Source organism: Callorhinus ursinus, unplaced genomic scaffold (genome assembly GCF_003265705.2).
Source record: "Callorhinus ursinus isolate GAN/ISIS: 27379988/994484 unplaced genomic scaffold, GSC_fseal_2.0 scaffold4, whole genome shotgun sequence".
Classification (NCBI taxonomy): domain Eukaryota; kingdom Metazoa; phylum Chordata; class Mammalia; order Carnivora; family Otariidae; genus Callorhinus; species Callorhinus ursinus.
The window spans coordinates 122,944,436-122,964,415 of NW_027397066.1; the positions used below are offsets into that span (position 1 = coordinate 122,944,436).

Consider the following 19,980-nt stretch of genomic DNA (forward strand, 5'->3'; position numbering starts at 1 on the left):
TGAGCACAGACATTTAACAAGGCAGTTCCCAGGGAAGGGAGCAGGAATGACAAGATGTTGCCAGGACCTAATGGAGTTCCAGCCAATTTTCCTGTCCCTTTGCTCATTTCAAAATTCAAATGTATGGGGAAGGGGAGCTTCCAATAGCTAAACTTGCCCCTGCCCCCTGTCTCAGGAAGGGTGGGACTCTTGATAGCAGTTGAGCTAGACTGGGTAAAAGGTCACTTCTGACAAAAAAAAAAATTGACTGTTATTAGAAAGGCAAAATGCATTTCGGGTTGTCAAAGCTTGGCCAGTGTTCATCACAGCTTATACCCCATCTTTGTAAGTGAGAAGTTTCAGGCAATTCAAGTAAAGCACTTTTATGTCTAAGATAACAGCATAAATTCATTTGCTTATGAAAGCACTCTTTTCTTTTTTTTCCTCATTCCCTCTGCCTACGTTGCACCCTCCATCTGCCGGCAGCAGGACTCATCTCTTATCATTTTAGAAAAAAATTACATATTAGCTGATATGAAAAAGGAAACAAAAAAAATAGCTGGTGGTTTTAAAATATTTTTTTCGTATTATGAAACTTACAGATGCCCATTAAAGAATATTTTGAAAGTGAAGAAAATAAAACAGTTAAAATCACTTGTAATCTCACCACATAGAGGTAGGTTCCTATAAACATTTCCTTCCTTCCTTCCTTCCTTCCTTCTTCCTTCCTTCCTTCCTTCCTTCTTTCTTTCTTTCTTCCTTCCTTCCTTCCTTTCTTTTTTTCTTCTTTCTTTCTCTCTCTCTCTCTCTCTCTCTCTTTCTTTCTTTCCTTTCTTTCTTTCACTACAGTGAAGTGATGATAACAGGAATATTTTTTACTTTTCTGGAAATTACTGAACTCCTTTTGTTGGTTCACAAGGTAAATACTAAACCTAAAAATGAGTTGGGCTCGATGCTGCAAATCAAGCAACTATGATATGTAAGCAGAGCCATCACCCACCAAAACAGCACTATGAATGTGTAATATCTAGGTCCTGGGGCTAAACTCCAGGTTAATAGCATAGAAGGATCACAGATTTATTCACACTACAATCATATGTAAAGAAATTACAGATTTCCACTTCCCCCTTTCACTGACTCTATAGACCTCTATCTGCTGGATAACTGGGGGGGGGGGGACTTAATCAACTTAGTCTGGCACAGTAATTAAAACTACCCCTTAAGTAAATGTTTCCTCTTCTTAGGCCAAGTTCAGCCTCTCAAATGTCACTCTAGATCATCTCTGGTTTTATTAGCAAGGATGTGGCCTACATGATCGTATGGTGACAGAGGTCCCAGGTGGTCCATGGACTGAGGTGGCATCCTCTGGATCTTCATGGGCCCGTTAGGTATAGTGACTTTTTCAGGCTGGATGTAAACACCGGGGTGTGAAGAATTCATCTCTGGGCTTCTTGCGGCATCTGCTGTTGGAAAACTGTAGTATTTCCAGGCTTCACACTTGGGATTCTGTGGGGCTGCCCTCTCGCCCAGGCTTCAGTTTGCCTAGCACATGTGCTGCAGACCTGCTGGAGTTTCTGCCTCATCCTTGTCTTCCTTCGGCCAGGCTGGGTCCACTCTCTTGTGGGCTCATCACTTTGACCCTTGTGCCCACTGTGGCCCCGTGGCCCATTCACTGGCTCCTGGCCTGTGGGGTTTTCTGGAGACTAAATGTTTGTGTTCCCGCACTCTACCGCCCCCCCCCCCCCGCCCAAGTCTATATACCAGAATCCTAACTCCCAAGGTGATGGTGAAGAGGCGGGGCCTTTGGGAGTTCCTTAGGTCATGAGGGTGGAGCCCTTATGAATGAGTTTAGGGCCCTTCTAAAAAGAAGCCCCAGAGAGACCCCTCACCCCTTCCTCAGTCTTGAGCTCCTCACCACCTGGTTGAAAAAACCTTCGGCTTGCCCAAGAAGTTAAGAAAATTAGCCTTGAGCTTTAAGCCCCTCCAGGCCACTGGTTCTTAGCAAAGGTAGCACAGCCCACCAGGAGGCATTTGGAAAACTGTGGGGTTATTTACGTTGTCACAGAAATTGGGGAGGTGAGCGTTATTAGCATTTAGTAGAAAGAGGTCAAAGATGATCATCACCCTGTAATGAAGGAGGCAGTCTCATAATGAAAAATCATTCTGTCCCAAGTGTGTATATGTGAAAAACCTGTTTATAATTTTCTGCGCTTAAAACCTAACTCGAAGAAAGTGTTTCTGCTTGGTTTAAATATAAACCACATATTTAGTTTGTATAAACCAACATAAAATTCCCAGTAATGCAACTAATACCTAAGTGAGGAGAGATCATTCTCTGCCTTGTTTGAAATGTTACGGGAGTTTCTCACTATTTCAAAAGGTCGCCAAGAGCAGTACTACCCGTGGCACAGAAGTGACACAGCTAACCAGTTCTGGGTGGTCTGGTGGGGGCTCAGCAGCCACGGTGTCCTTGAGCCTGAGCGTTAGAAAGAAATGCGTATTACTTCACCATCAGTCCGATTCTCCTTTCTAGTTTTCCTTTCTGTTTCAATTAGAACACTACACTGCTATTCGAAGAATGCGGTAGGTAGCTTCTATTAGCTCTAAAATTCCACTTTAAGAAGGTAAAGAGGGAATATTTGTTATCTAGAGAGGGCTGCTCTGGGCATCCCCCCAACCTCCCTTTCTGTACTGAGCACTTAGTATGTGCCACGTGCTAAATGTTTTCCAGACTCGCTCTCCAGTACTCTTCTCAACTACCCCACGAGGCAGACGTTATCATCCTTGTTCTATAGATGATGCTACTGAAACTCAGATAATCTAAGTAAACCAGGAAGTAGAAAAGCTGGGATTCAAATTCGTCTACTCCACTCCAAGACCTGGCATCTTAACTGTTCCACATAATTTAACAAATATACAGAAAATGAAAAAAGATCATCTTCTGTAAATTTTATTTACAACTACATTTCTGTTTACATAGTTTAATAACCCATCCTTCGAAAATATCTATCAGGCAGTTAAAAGGAGAAGCAACCGCGAACTAGAGTCTTCTGTTTTAACGAACCCTCTGTGGAATCCTTTATGAACAGTGCTATCTAATTGCCTTATCATATCTCTGTGCTGTGATGACCTCCTGAACACTTCATGTGGGGAAAATACTAAAAGGATTAGTATTTTATAATGTGAGAGAATCTAACAGTTTTATAATGTGATAGAAGAGAGACGCTCACCCAAGAAACCCAAAGTACTTTAGCAGCATCAGTCCTATATGAAAAATAGTCCTAGCCCCTAATAACAAAGAATGACAAGGAGTTCATCTTCACCCTCTCTAAGGACAGTCAGATCATGGAGCACCTAAAAAATACTCATCCAGTTTCAGAGAAGGGTTTTTGCCAGTTGTCTTGCACCTAGGTGGACAGAGAACCTCAGCTGATAAAAATGACAAGGTTGATTGCTATTCATCAAGTGCCTGCTATATGTCCATCACGTTAGGTATGTTCTTTCACTAAAACCCTTACGAAAACCTACGTGTTAGGCGTCATCACCCGCACTGCACAGATAAAAACATAAGGGCCCTATGAAGTTGTACGTGGCCCCCGAGCATCCAATAACCAAGTGTACCAGCTGGGAAGGGAGCCCAGCCATGTACCATTATGCTTGCTTCTACTCAACCGCGAGTGTGTGGGGATCTTTAACCCCACCACAATTACTGTGTCATAGAGGAGCTTGGGGGGGTGGTGGTGGTGAGGGCTTTGGATTAAACCTCCAGTTAGGTTTTAAACACCTCAGAAATCTAATTTCTAGGGAATGTCCCCAGCTGTACCCAACAGATTTGAATGTAGCTGGAATCTGGGCAGTTGGCAGGTCACTTCAATGAGGGGACTGTTTCTTGCAAAACCCAACAATGACAGGAAAATTTGAGTATGTTCTTTAATAAAATGCAAAATGATGGGTCAGGAAATTCCCAGAACTGTTTCCCTACCTTCCAGCACCTCTCTATATTTGGTGTTGCTGTTAGGTTGTTCCCATGTCCTGGAAAACTCAGGTCACTGCTGAGAAACTCTTCTTCAAAAGTAACTCTGACTTCTGTATTCTCATCATCTTAACTGGTGCTGGGAGAGAGCCTGACAAAGTTAAACTGAAAATAAAAAAGGGAAATATAAAAGCAGCTGCCACTGGGTGTCACTGATTTACCACTTGAATATACCTTGTCTCACATTTCTGTAGCAGGAGAAACCCTGGGCTTTTAAGTGGGATATTTTGAAATGCTTCACGTTCTTGAGAGTTTGAGATAAATATAGAAGAGTTTGAAATAAAAGGATCTTGTGACATTGAGAAGGCATTGTTCTCCACTGTAAACAATTCATAACTGTAACAATGGTCCCATTTTAGAGATGCATACACCGAAGCCAAACAAGCTAATGTCAAGGATGTCCGAGAACACATTCTTGAACTTTATTTTTAAATCCAGACTTCGATACTTTATTTTTATCTTAAGATAATCCTCTAAAGCAAGGGACACAGTGCCCATTACTTTTTCTTGTCCCTACCTCCCAGTTCTATACCTAAGAAGAAAAAAAAGAAATCTTTCAGAACACCTGAGAATTTGGGGCTTGGGATTATGGTCCAAGCTCCTCCAAATCGTGTCAGAAGCTACCATTTATCAGATATCTCTTCTGAGCCTGGGACAGTCATAGCAGTATCTCATTTATTGCTCACCACAAAACAGAACACAGGTTGTCATTACCCCCAGATGAAAAAAACTGGAGATCAGAGAGGGTAAGTAACTTGTGGAAGATAACAAAGGAAGCAACATAAAGATTTCAGATTCAAACACACATTTTTGGCCCCCAAAGCCATGCTCATTCTGCCATACCAGGCCATATTTCTTCAGAAACGTTATCTTTAGTTTGGACACATCCCTTTCAAAGCTACTTAATGTTGTGCCATATGCATGGTTAACCAACTAGTAGATGTTAAAGATACTAAGTCCAAGACAACTGCATGCGTTGTGTTTTAGTATCATTTCCCAGGAATTCCACTGGCTGAGGGAGTCACTTATAGTCCCTCATTGCATAAAAAAATTTTCCCCCCAAGCTCCTCAGGGTGATGTTCTGGCCTGGGATTTAGTTTCTCTGTATCTTCTGCTGTCTAAGTAAGCTGAGTCTTATCTCTTTCTATAGTGGATGTGTTCTTGCTCTCATTTTTGGCTTAACAATACCCATCCATCTGGAGAAAAGTAATCCTTCTTTAGGCTAAAGAGTGGTGGAGAGCTTTGGGGTTGTTTATCTTCCAAATAAGTGCAGAAACAGCCCAGCAAAGCTGTAAACTCGTAAGCTTCCTGATTCATCCTTGCCAATACAATTAAGCTCAGAGCCGGAGGCTTTCTCTGGGGAAGATAAGATAGTATGTCCACTGCACCATTAGTTCCTGCCAAGTTCCTGTTCTACAGAGAAGTAAGTTCTCTAGCTGGTGGCTTTCTGATGCCTCACCTCCCTGAATCACACCTTAATTGTGGATGTTTCCTTTCTTTAACCCAAAGTCAAAACACCATGACTCCTTCTTTGTTTTCCACTTTCTCATTCCAGATCCTTAGGTTTCTTTTCAGACCTGGTCATGGTAGTAACTTAATACTGACCCCATATAATCGGGTAAATACTCTCATTACTTCCTATTTTAGAAAAGAATCGCGTTTTAAAGTAAAACTCTGTGTCCCTTTCCAGTGTTCATTTCAAGGAAATGGTAATACATTTCTTGTCACGCTCAGCAAATCCCAGGTATCTGGGAGGGTAACCTTCCTCGCTTCTCCCCATGGTGATTGCTTCTTCTCCTGCTCCTTTCAAGTGATCTGCTGGATAACAACATCAAAATACACCTGGAAAACTCACACAGAACTCAAGCTTCATCTCTCGATGGCCACTGACAAAACAGAGAGGAAGTCACTGTACAATGGAAGCAATCTGGCTGAAACCTGATTCTCTTTATTAAAAAATAATATTCCAAAATTTTATCCTAAAAATTAGATTTATGGTAAAAAGATACAAATAATATGTATTTTTAAATATGGGGCCTCTCTGCTGCCCACAGGAACCCTGCTGTTGGTTGGAGTATGGATACAAATGAATAGGAAGTGTGGGGAAGGACTTTTACATGCTTGTGACATATTATACACTGGTCATCTGCGTAAAGGCAGAGAAGGATTTGGCCTCTTTTTGCCCTAAATTTTTAATAGGAGCACCTCCCATGTTGTTCTGCTTTCAGGTCACTTGGCCGTGCCTCAGCACCTGCCGGCCCCACCACCGCCGTCACATAATCTTCCCCGGGTCAACCTCTGCAGAGCACTGTCCTCACTCCAGACTTAGATGCTCGGCACTGTTTGTCCCTTCATTCGTCTTACACACGTGTGCTAAGTGACGCTCTAGTCCACGCCCTGACTTCGCATTTTTCCTTCTGTGTTATGCCCCCCACCCCGCCTTCTTCGGGCACTGCTTCTAATAGCACCGCCAATTAAGTGGTGGTGGCCCAAAGTCACATTCCGCCCGAAGAAGGGCCAGAGGAAAGATTCAAAGTGAAACATAAGCTCTGACCTGACAGGTGGCGCCAGCTCTGGGATTTATGACATTTATGTTAGGAGGGTTTTTCCTCTCCCGTTCCTGTTCTTTCCTTCCCTCATCGAAGAAGTTTCCTGAAAGACAAGGTCAATTGAAAATAAAATATTGTAAGGTACCTTAAGCTAGTGGGTATTCTAAAAGATAAGGCATGAATACAGATGAAATGAGTGTTTTATTTTCTTAAAATTAACAAATACTACATAAAATCTGACATGTACTTATCTCCGCATTTATATCCATATGACTTTTCCTTCCTTTGCCAATGTATTTTAGCCATTGGTCATTACGAAGATCAGAGTTTCCAAGGAAACCTGTTTTCAGAAAGTATGTTAATTTGGGGAACATGCCTCCTGAACACAGGGAGCTGGTCTTACTCCCCTGCAGGATCAGATCAGGATGAGGGCGGTGGAGGAAATAACTGAATACTCATTTTGGCAAGGTCTATCACCAAATTTCACTTTCACAATCCACATGAACAATTTTTTTTTCACCACTGGCATAATTACACTCACATTCATGTTCATAGTGTTTGAGATAAAGACCGAGAGTGCCTTCCACACGTTTCCTCATTGCCGTCTAGACCGTCTTTTGCTGACTCTAGTTGCACCTGCATAGCGAAGGCACACAGCCCGGAGATACTCTAAGGGCCTCCAGCAACCACCTCAGCACACCCAGAGCTCGCTGTCACTGATGGCGACAAGCCTCACCTCCGGGAGGCCAGGCACATGCCACCCATCCAGACACTCGAAGGCAGAAGCATCCAGCAGTCTCAGCTGAACACCCACCACCCCCCACCTCAGCTCAAGCTGACTTTAGACACCCAGGGAATGCCCCCGAGAGGGTGCACCATTCCTGCTAATGCAATACCAGGTCAATGCGTGCAGTGGATGGAGGAAGCTCCTATTTCATCGCCCTGCTCCAAAAATGCATTTAATATATTGTCTTCAGGTATTAAATTGATCAGAACAGATACTACACTTAATCTCAGCCAAAAGGCCGGCAAGCAGTCCACATGAACAACTGAAAAGGTGAAAGTGTTCCAAAGCCGTGGGCACAATAAGGCATTGTCTGCAGAGAAAAAACTCTAAACTCTGCCTACATAAAGAGAATGAATGAAAATCGGAGTAGGTACATTAAGTAACAAATTAGGAAACTTGGCAGAAGTAAACAGTTTCCTCTGTCCCCTTATTACAATGTTACGACCATTGTCTCACTTTCTGATAAATTGTAAGGGAACACTTCCCACTGACAAGTACTCTCTGCTCTCTGAGAGTAACTTGTGTTCTCATGATGCTGTAAATGCGAGAGTAGAGTCAAGATATTTGGTCTGGTCCGTGGGAGGTTCGTAGCGGAACACAGCCATCCCAGCACAGACTCCTCGCTGTCTCATCCAGGTGTTGGGCATGAGGCCAGAACAAGCCAGGAGGTGAAGGCCACCACCAGGGAATTCCCACTACCCGGGTCTCCTCTCCTTGCAGCCTTACCATGGCTGAAGAGTTTCACCATTCAGCTAATTCATCCCCACCCAGCATCCTCCCCTCCCTTTCCAGCACCACTTCCACTCAGGGAGCAGGGAAACTGAAGAGGTTGTTGGTCTTTGCTGATCCTTAAAATAAGGAATATGGTCACTGGTAAGAACCGAGCCATGTATAACATCTCCAACGAGGTTGCCTCCCCATTCTTCGGACTTGAGCTTGCCTTGCTAGCCAGAAAACCCTCAACGCCTGCTGACTGAACAGGTCTTTTTGTCCTCATAAAGCATGGAGCTTAAAGAAATTAGTTGTAATTTCAGTAACCAAAGGAATAACATAGAGGTATTCTCAACTAGTAAATCACTCATGCCCTAAGACACAGTAAGACTACCTTACGTTGCCAGTTCAGTGGGCTGCTAGCACATACTTGGGTAAATATGCCCAGAACACTAAAGAAATGTGTAAAATAAATTATTTCTTTCAACCTGCCCTCAAACAAACAAGCAAATATGCCTTTGTTTGAAGTCCTCAAACATTCGATTTTCTGTTTTTTAAACACATTGCTCAAAATATTATGTGCGGGGATGTAAGATCGAAACAGGGAGCAGGATCTGAGCCCCGTCATCTGAAGCAACACCCCCGAAGGAGATGGAGCTTGCAGGTAGCATAGTGTTCAAGGGACAGGAAGTATGTCCAGATTTTGCTTTAGGTTTTCATTCTCCCCTCCCCATAGGTACTTGTTGTGCCTTACCTGAAGTAAAACGGAAAAGGAAAGGAGAAGAGTTGGGGGAAGGGGAAGTGGTTCAATTTTCTGGTCCTCGTGGCAGTTTTTCTTTCTTCTGGTTGAGAAAAGAACAATCTGGAAAGATACATTATGATCACGGAATTGCTAAATGAGCAATCTGAGTCATTAGAGAACTCCCCCTCAGTGACCATGAACCCAGAACTATGGGAGCCGGCGAGGGTGCATGATGCCAAAGTGGCCTAAAGGAGAAGCCTGGAGTGGTCTGACCCCCAAAACCAGTCAGGATGTTGTTAAGGAGCACTCTCCTCAAGTTCTAGGAAGAAAGCCAAGCTTAATTAAGCTTATAATCCATGGTGAGAAACCATTCCGTAGACCTGGTTTTCTTTTCTTTCTTTTTTTTTTTTTTTTTTAAGATTTTATTTATTTATTTGAGAGAGAGAAAGCAAGAGCAGGAACACAAGCAGGGGGAGAAGGAGAAGCAGGCTCCCCGCTGAGCAGGGAGCCCAATGAGGGGCTCAATCCCAGGACCCTGGTGGGATCATGACCTGAGCCGAAGGCAGATGCTTAACCGACTGAGCCACCCAGGCGCCCCCCTGGTTTTCTTTTTAAAAATATACTCTCTTGAACTCGTTTTTAAGCTAGGATGAACTTTGTAATTTTAATACTGTTCAGGTTCCACTAAACTCTGCCAGAATTTGGACCTTACCTTAGCATCTTTGTGTGTGTATGTGCGTAGTAATATGGTCTTCCTATTCAGGATGCCAGATCGTATTTACAGAGTCCTATATTTTAGGAAGTTAAAACTTCTGTAGATTAAAGCCACAATCATAAATATTTAAAATAATGTTAAAGTTCAAATCTCATCCCCTACTACCTGAATTCCTTTTTCTAGTTGCTGTACTTGATAATTATCATCCTGAGACTTACTCAGTGTTCTTTTTATTTCCCTCATGACAACATTCAATTCAACATAGAGTAAAAACAAACAAACAAAAAACCCGTGATGTAACAATAAATAAGGATGTCTGGAAATAAACATAATGTAAAGTATTTAAAATAATATAAAGCATCAGGCCAAGTAAAAAAAACACTTATCGATGATAACTCTGATGAAAACAAAAGGATAGGTCAGGTCAGAGAGGTTCCGATGCAAAATTTTAAAGTCTTTCCTGGTAAGGTGAGAAAACAATATTTTGTGTACAAATAGCCTTGTCCAACAACTACTTTTGTGTTTCTTTTTAGAAAAAGATGAATTATCTTTTTAAAACTGTTCCAAAGGAAAAGAAAAACAAATGTCCCAGATGGACAGCCACTCCCAGATGCATGCACTAGAACTCGGGATTTGTGCTTCAGAAATTATCATCTCATAAAGCAGGTGGTTTAGCTACTAGTGAGACTGATTTCTTAAAATGGTCAGCTAAGCTACTGACTGCAGTCTAGATGTATTTTTGTCTTCCTCTATCTCTACTGTGAATTATTAAAGCAGCACACTCCACAGTTTGCATGTGGCCCACATTTTAAATCAAGTTCACCAAAATAACAACACTCAACTATACTAATTTCCATTTAATAGAAATATTTCTATAAATTCCTAATACGACTGAAAGGCAGTATGAAGCAAAGCACAAAAACATTTCTAAAAATTCATTTTATCCCAGGAGAAATTACTCTTTCTACAAAAATATCATGCAAATATTTATTTGCAAAGAATTCTAAGCATAACTCTAGAAAATCACATTTATAAACAAACTAGTGGGGCTTTTTAAAAAGACCCTCCACCAAATTGGTGATTCTTTCATGTTTTTTAACTACTTTTGTAGAAATGTATTGTGTAGGGAAGAGCCTACATGATTCCTAACTGGATAGAGAATTTTCATTTTTAAAAACTAAAAATGTGTTACAGTATTACTACAGTTTATTGAAGTGAGTTCTTCCAATAGCTAATCTCCTACAGGGACAAATTTTCTAGAAAAGTAGATGAAGCAAACTAGAAAAGAAGAAAGTTTGGATTTTAGGGTCTAAAACCCAGAGGTTCACCTCTGCCTTCTCTGAATTATTGGGAACATTTTCAGGCCAAACAGTAATTTATGGGCCCTCTCAGAGGTCTTTGGTTTCATGATACTGGCTTGTAAGTCTCTCAATCTGCTCCAAGGCAATTCTGAGCAAAATTTTGAAGTATCCCCTGTATGTGTGAGAATACCCATGTCATTTTCCTTGGCTCTACCCTAACCTCTTGTGCAACGGCCTTGTAAAAATTAGAACAGGCACCCATCCAATCAACACAGCCATCCACACCCAACCAATTTATATATAAATATAAATTTGTATTTTTGTACATGGTAGACTTACTCTGCTCTATTTTGACAGTATTGTCTTGTGATGTCATAAAGATTAATGTCTCTGCTGAAAAGAATGAATGTTTCTGTGATAATTACCTGGAAAGAGAAAAGTCCTTCGATAGAAAACTGGACCTTGGAAGACAGGCCCTAAATGTATTCATTCTTTCATTCGATGAATATTTATTGAGTGCATGCTGCACACCTAGCAGTGTTCTCCAGCCTGAACCATTGCCCAAACTAGAGACTGACGGGGGAGGCAAAATTTTACCTCACCTTCGTAGGGTTCTTTTTGGCGGGACCTGAGACTCAAATTGACAAATCAATAAGAGAAAGACATACAAATTCATTAAATGATGCAAGTTTTACAGGATGTGGAAGCCTTCGTAAGGAATGAAGTTACAAAGAAATGGCAAAACCTATTTGCTTTTTTATATTAGGTTGAACAGAGAAACAATTCTGGAAAAGTGACTATACTATGGGGAGGGTTCTGAATAAAAAAATATATATATTTTCACAAGGCCCATTTGTGTAGAATTCTTCTGTCTCAACTTCTCATCGTTGATAAGAGTGTGACTTTCCTTCTGGTATAGGGAGGGCATCTTTCATATAGGAATTTCATGTTCTGTTTTTAAGAAAAATAAAGACAAAGTGTTTTCTTTTTGCTGTCATTCAAGTGCCCTTAACCCAAAATAACCAATATGCCAGTGTGGCATATTTTGGAGTTGCATGTTCTGAACTCCTTCAAGACCATAATCCACAGGGCGCCTGGGTGGCTCAGTGGGTTAAGCATCTGCCTTTGGCTCAGGTCATGATCCCAGGGTCCTGGGATCGAGTCCCACATCGGGCTCCTTGTTCAGCGGGGAGTCTGCTTCTCCCTCTGCCTCTCCCCCCGTCCCTGGCCTGGCTTGTGTTCTCTCCCTCACTCACCATCTCTCTCTCTCAAATAAATAAAATTAAAAAAAAAAAACATAATCCACACCCTACTCAGAGTTTCCATCTGGATATCTAAACAGCATCTTCAGTTCCATGTGTCCACAGCTAAATATGCTCCTTCCCTCACATCAGCTGATGGCAACTCTGTTTCCAGTGGCTTCAACCTGAAGACCTGATTCCTCTTCTTTTTTATTCACTCCATATTCAGTGTAAATTCCATTGGCTCTACCTTCAAAGTACATCCAGAGTCTGGCCCCTTCTCCTACCTCCTCTGAGCTCATCCTGGTAGGATCCTGTTGTCGCGACGGGAATATCATGACACCTTCCAAACCAGTTCTTCAGCTTTCACCTTGCTTCCCTGTAGTCTATTCTCAGTACAACAACCCAAACCATTCTGATAAAAATTAAGTCCAAATCAATGCCACACCTCAGCACAAAACCCTCCAGTGATTCTGCATTTCACTCTAGAAAAGCTGAAGTCCTTACTGTGGCCTCAAGGCGCCCATGACCACGTGCCCTGGGTTACCTGACCTCATCCCACATCCTCCCCCTCCTAGCCCACGCTCCTCAAGCCACACTGGCCTCTGCACCCTTTCTCTGATAAACTGGGCATGCTACCACCTCTAGGCACTGGCTCATTCCTCTGCCTGGAAAACTGCCCCCATATATTCACATGGTCAATTCCCAGACCTCCTTCTCTGTGAGGCCTCCTCAAGCTACTCCATTTTGTATTGCAGAGACAGCCCAAACACGCAAACTCCCTGCTGCCATTTTCAACCTCTCTTAACTTGATTATTTTTCTCCATGGCACTTCCTTCAATCTATCAAAACTTACTTATTAGGTTTTGTTATTGGCTGTTTGCTGCTTCATGACAGTGGGGGTTTTTGGTTTTGTTTTGTTTTGATGGTTCTTAGGTTTCTTCATGTATCCCAAGCATCTGCCATAGGGTGGGAGCTCAATGAACAACTGTTCAGTGAAGGAATCTAAGCAGCACAGATGTGTTCTCTGCCATCAAGAAGGTTACAGTCTACAAGAGTGATTACTCTTTTCTCTCCAGGATTCCTTTTGTGCTCGAGACCTCGATGAACCTAGATGGGACTGGAAGTGCCAGAGGATGCTTTCAGGTGAAGGAGGAAGGATGGCCTCTTCCCTCCATGAGCAGCTAGACTGGAGCTGCTAGACCATAACTTGAAGAAAAAGTTGTTATTCCCCTTTTCCCCTCAACTTTAGTGAAGCATATCTGACAAAACTATAATATATTTAAAGTGTACAACATAATGATATGATATACATATACCTTGGAAAGTGTCCTCCAGTGAGTTATTACCACATCCATCGCCTCACAAATTTACCTTTGTGTGTGTGAGAACACTTAAGTTCTATTCTCTTGGAAAATTTTAATTGTACAATACAGTATTATCAACTCTAGTCACTATGTTACACACTATACCCTCAGATATTATTTGACTTATAACTGAAAATGTGTATCCTTTTAACAATCTCTCCTTATGTCTCACCCCCATCAGCTCCTGGCATTCACCATTCTACTCTCTGTTTCTATGAGTTTGACTCCCCCCTCCCCCCTGCACCCAATTACACATATAAGAAGACTTTCTGCGGGACAGGGTGGGGTCAGAAGGCAGCTGCCTCATTGTCACTTCCGTGGCAGTCTCTCTCCAAGGTCACTCTTGGGAATGGGTCAAATTTTTCCTCAGGTAGGTGGTAGGTTTCCCTCCAGCCTCCATGATGCATGCTACAGGCAGTGACACCCATCTCCATCTGCTTTAACTGCACCTCCTCTAGTGTCTTATTTATCCATCCCTAACCTTGTCAAAACTTCTGCTGTCTCAGGGAAGGTGGTTTCAATGAACCAGCAGGAAGTATAATCAGTGCTTATTAATCCAATGATTCCTTGATGCAGAGCTACACAGCAATATGAAGCAAACTATCGTAGGCAATCTAGGAGAGATCTTTTGGGTCAAGAGAGTCCTCCAGGTCCCCTAGGCCAGGCATCACAGATAGCTAATGACTTAATCCACTCATCTAGCCCTTTCTCTGTGTTGCCCTCCTCAGGGAGTTCACATTTGGTGCTTGGTATGACAGGAAATATTAAACAGTTTGGGAAATTCTAGGAGAAAGGAAAGCTAGTTAATCCAATTGTTTCCTGATGGTAAGAAATTTTAGTGGAAGTAGAATTAACTGTTTAAAGTCATAACAATGCCATTTAGCAAAATATCCATGTTCTAAAGAAATAATGACCTGTGTCTGTGTCCAAGTGATGTACTCATTCAAAGAAATTGTCTCCTTTATCTTTATAGCCTCCTCAGAAGCTAGCACAGTGCCTGGCCAAATAGTTGCTCAATAAAGTGAACAATCCAATATTCAGTCAGCCAACAGCAACAACAAAAAATGAAGAGCTCACATTATCTCCTTTCTCTTCTTATGCATCCAATTGTGAATATGTGTAACAGTTAGATCCTTGGTCCCCAAATAAGCAAACCATTTTCCCCCAATTAATTAACAGGACCCATGGCATTGTACTACAAGGCATGATTGAGACATTTATTCTCCAGGAGCTAAATTTAATAGCTTTGGCAATTTCCCTTTCATGTCCAAATTTGAGCTTTCTTGAAAATCAATGAGGTTATGGTTTATTGTAAAACTGCTCTAGGTGGAGTCCTGGACAGCAAATCCCATAATTCCCATTCCAGATTTATATCACACTAACTTGTTTCATGCTTCAACTTATCTCATCCAATGTGGTCTTGAAAGGAAGTCACTGATCTGACCATCAGTTCAAAGTTCTACCAAGCGAAGGCATGTAGAATGCTGGCTTCCTGATTTACTTTATTTTTAAAAGTTATCTTAATAAACTGAATCCAGGCTTTCAGTTTTTTAAAAACATTTTTGTGTCAGGGACTTCTTCAACCGTTTGTTGAAACCAACAGATAAATGCGTAAAATAAAATATACAGAACTACAAAGGATAGCAGTTATTATTATTATTATTGACATTCCATGGGCCAATAGAGAATTTTCCATTCCCTGAAATTTAAACCTGTGAATAGAGTCTTAACTATCCATTATTAACTATCATAGGCTACCATCTCTATATACTTTAGATTGACTTGGAATTTAATATAGAGTTAATAACTGAGCAATTTAAATCACAGTCTGTAAGAAAGCTCTGATAATATTTACATCTAAATAAGTCAGCTTAGCCACCTCATTGTTAGCCTCTTCTGGCTAACTACACTTGTCCTGTAGCTGGCTTGCCGCATATTGACTCCTCCTGTCAATATGATTTAGACCCTTAGAGTTTTCCAATTCCTCCCAAATCGAAATAAATTTAATTCACTGAGAATTTCTTGAGGATTTCTAAGTGTAACTGAAATAGGATGCTCTGGTACCTATGTCAATGGCTTTCTTCCATCGCCTGCAGTTTTATATAATTTTCCCTTTCTGCATAAGTATCTGGAATATATCAATGAATAATGAGCAGTCTGTCTTCGTGTTCTTCTCCTCCTGACCAGGTAAAACGGGGCAAGGGTCCTTCCTGGTCCCCGTTCTCGCAGAGGATGAAGACACTGCTCTCTGTGACCCGACATGCTTTGTTTGGGCCTGAGGATTTCTCTAGAGACTTCTTTTATTTATTTATTTTTTAAAGATTTATTTATTTATTTAAGAGGGAGAGAGAAAACGAGCCAGTGGGGAAGGGAGGAAACTGGGTGAGGGAGAGGGAGAAGCAGACTCCCCGCTGAGAAGGGAGCCCGATGCGGGACTCGATCCCAGGACCCTGGGATCATGACCTGAGCCGAAGGCTGATTGATGCTTAACCGACTGAGCCACCCAGGCGCCCTGCTTTAGAGACTTCTCATCTCCCTACAGTTTACTGAGGTCTGGAAGTGAGCATTTGAGCTGGAGATGACAGCTGAAGAGGAAAATGAACTTGATAGCTAGTAATAATAATATTTATTATTAATAATAACTCACTTATAATAAAAATTGTCATTATTATCATGGCTATCATTAATGAGTTTATCTGTTGAGTAATCATAAATATTTCACTTGTAGGACATGTCCTAATTTTGAATTTTATTGAAAGATACTAGGTAGAGCTTACATACCAGCTTTTGTGCACATATATGCTATAGGGTTCATTCAACAAATACTAAGTGCTTACTCTGTATCAAACACCAACTATTCCTGATCTGGTAAGTGTGTCTTATTGATCTGGGAATGCTGGAAACCCCCTGAATTTAAAACATTAAAATTATGTTGATGTGTTCCAACCCAACTAAGCTTCTGACACCTTCTGGCTCTAATGCTATTCAAATGCAAAATTTTTAGCAATGAACAGTAGCTGTTTTCAATGGGCTTTCAATAAGTTGCAATGACACTTTCACAACTCAATCACCAAAACTTCACCATTAGAAAATTGTAAAAGGTATGAAAAATGTCAACCCAAAGGCAAAATTATTTAGCAATTTAAAAGTGAAAGCAGAAATTCGCTAGAAAAAGTAATCTTTACCTTGAAATCTTATTTAACTTCTGAAATGTGTAGTTAATTTTTGTGAACTTCTGAAATGTGTCGTTAATTTTTGTGAACAGCCATTTCCATCTCATTTTACAAATAAAAGATGTGCTAATTAAGCCTAGAAGTCAAGGATTTTACTAAAAGAAAAATGATGAGCTCATTCCCAATTAGCAATTTACTTGATGGATACCACGGCTTAAAAATGCGAGAAACAGAAAATATCAAGTAAATGCATACCTTCCACGGCTGTTTCACAGTATCTTTGAGAACAAAGATAAAACTGAACAACCGCTCTTCCCCCTCAAATATGTACATTAACAAGACAGATCTTTGCAGAGTGAACTAGAGTCATTTCTTTTTTTTTATGTTATGTTAATCACCATACATTACATCATTAGTTTTTGATGTAGTGTTCCATGATTCATTGTTTGCGTATAACACCCAGTGCTCCATGCAGAACGTGCCCTCTTTAATACCCATCACCAGGCTAACCCATTCCCCCCACCCCCCTCCCCTCTAGAACCCTCAGTTTGTTTTCCATAATCTCTCATGGTTCGTCTCCCCCTCCGATTTCCCCCACTTCATTTTTCCCTTCCTGTTATTTCTAATCAAACCAAAGTCAGTAACTCACTGTCTGGAAAGATAACTGAACCAAACGGCTATTTGTTGATTGGAATTACTTTAAATTATTTTAGAAAACGTCAAAAAATAAATTAGATTTTCCTTCTCGAATGTATTTTTCCAGATCCTTTTAAAAACAAAATGTTCATTTGGGGCCATGACAGCTAAAATAGAAATGTCTTTGGCATAAACTCAGCTTTCTAGCCCTCAGGCAAAATATAAAATTGTTGTTAAATTGGAGTGGACCAGAAAAACGGATGATAAAACTTGTCCATGAAACTTCTGCTAATAACAAACATTTGTCCCGTGACATGTACTGTAAGTAATAACACATGACAGGGGATGGATGTGTCATTGTCCCGAATGGCAGCTTTCGGTGCCTTTCAAGGCAGGAGGGCAAGTTCACCTAGCCCTTCAGCTGTGGCTTCCTATGAAACTGTTAGGGTTAAAAATGCCCTTTTTAAACTAGGAAAGACTTGGGAAGACAATTCTCTGATGTTTTGGTCTCAGTTGGTCTTCCTTTAAAGTTTCCGAGGCAGCTTGGGCTGTTGTTACTTAACACAAGCGAGCACAAATTTCAGGTTCTATGTAATGCTTCGTCAGCATTTCCTATTTCTTTCTTTCTTTTTCTTTCTTTCTTTCTTTCTTTTTCTTTCTTTCTTTCTTTTTTAAAGGTTTATTTATTTGAGAGAGAGAGAAAGAGAAAGCATGAGTGGGGGGGAGGGGCAGAAGGAGAAGCAGATTCCCTGCTGAGCAGGGAGCCTGATGGGGAGCTTGATCCTGGGACTCCGGGAACATGACCTGAGCCGAAGGAAGACGCTTAACCCACTGAACCACCCAGGCGCCCCAGCATTTCCTATTTCGTAAGAGCTATGCCATTTATTCACTTGCCAACATTTCTCTCTCACATGGTAGTCAGAAAGAGAGAAGAAGCAATCCCGAAAGAGGCAGAGTTTGTAGGTGAAGGGACCGTGCCGACGGCTAGCACAGACGGTAAGTCATCCCTTTTGTCTGGCTTCGCTTTACCATATTTTAGTTCATTTAAGACAGCGCTGATTGTACGAGTCACCATTTTATGTACCAATACAAAAAGGAATATACTTTCAGCCAATCTGTGATACACCTTAATGATAGTTCTGCCTGAAGTCTGGGTGGGCCACACAGCCTTCTTTGCCCGCAAACTTCCCTTATCTATTCCAGATTATTTGCCATTTTCTCTTGCCTTCTCTTGCACTGCTTGGCCTGGAGTAAGAATTCTTTTGCACTTATCTCAGTAACAAAATGTAACAAAGCCTCATGGACCTGTAGGCTTTTCCCTTCCAGGTCTCTTCAAGCACTTGGCTGCTCCTTCCAAGGAAAGAAGGCATTGCAGTCACCTCTCCGACAAAGAACATTTGCTTTGCTAGCATCCTGTTCATGGCCAGCTGCTGTCTTTGTGCGTACACAGCCCCTTTTCAGGTCCGGGCTGAATTAACGGGTTTCTTGCTGGAAACTTCTAAAGTGGCAATCACACTCGACACACATCTTCCCCCATCACACACAAACCCGAGCGGCACAGCACTAACATGAACAATTATGACCAAGCTGGCCGGCAGCGTCCCCTTCCCTCTGACTGCTGCCTGGCTGGCAGCAATTCTGCGAAGTCTCTAGATTTGAGGGATGGGAAGATACGTGGGAAAATGTTTCTTAGAATTAGCAGAGCCCTGTATAATGTGCTCATACACTCTAGGGGTAGCAAACCCAAAGGCCCACAGAGCCAATTAAACTCTGCACATGGGTCCAGTTTTATATAAAAAGCACATGCCCTCTGTCAAATGTTTCCTGCCTCACTTTTAATAGAGATGTGGATACAAAGGAATAGTGTCTACCATGAGAAAAACACCCAGTTCCACAATCAGAAATGGTTGCAAACTACAGAACGCGTGTCCCATCTAAAGGGGGCAGACACTGGGCGCCTGGGTGGCTCAGTCGTTAAGCGTCCACCTTCGGCTCAGGTCATGATCCCAGGGTCTTGGGATCGAGCCCCACATCGGGCTCCCTGCTCGGCGGGAAGCCTGCTTCTCCCTCTGCCCCTCCCCCTGCTTGTGTTCCCTCTCTCGCTGTGTCTCTGTCATATAAATAAATAAAATCTTAAAAATAAATAAATAAATAAATAAATAAATAAAGGGGGCAGACACCAAGGGGCTCAGGCCAATGTTAACATGTCAGTCATCCTGCAAGGACACTGTGAACACAGTATTGTTCAATCCTTAGATTCTTCGAGAGAAGCTGGGCATCTGAGTTTTTATATGAAGTCTCTTAATTTTTCAGTTTTGGCAACTTATTCGAAAATTTCATAACATCACATAGGCCACACCAGGCAAATCTGTGGGCCACATTGGGCTCACAGCTCACCAATGTGTGGTCCAGGCAAGACATACCTAACATAGGTCAGTCGTGTCATAAACGTGGCCATTTGTCCTGTGGGTATTAAGCAAAAAACCATCAGCATGACCGGAAAGGTGATCCTATCCTGTAACATCCTTGCCTGCGAAGTATCAGGGCACATTAGCTAACAGTACAAATACCGACGGGGAAAGTCTTTTCTAGCCAGTTCATTTTGAATATTGTTTTTATAATTGTCTATGTGTAATAAAACCAAGTCACTAGAAGGATTTCAAGGCTTAGCACTGGGAACAAGTAGCTTTTCAGAAAATAAACATTGATTCTTTTTTCCAATGCCAATATTTCTTTAAGAATGAGA

At 41.6% G+C, this 19,980-nt stretch overlaps 1 long non-coding RNA gene and 1 pseudogene across 1 annotated transcript in view; both read right to left on the reverse strand.

Annotated features, from left to right (window-relative positions):
* The window catches only part of LOC141372656 (uncharacterized), a 34,011-nt gene extending 25,088 nt beyond the window's left edge, over nucleotides 1-8,923 (reverse strand). The window contains exons 1-2 of the long non-coding RNA XR_012378045.1: nucleotides 8,814-8,923; nucleotides 6,567-6,664 (exon numbers count right to left, since the gene is read on the reverse strand). This is a non-coding gene — a long non-coding RNA (uncharacterized lncRNA). The remainder of the gene's footprint in view (nucleotides 1-6,566; nucleotides 6,665-8,813) is intronic.
* Nucleotides 7,427-7,598, reverse strand: LOC112826258 (U2 spliceosomal RNA; annotated as a pseudogene).
* Nucleotides 8,924-19,980: the final 11,057 nt, after the last annotated feature.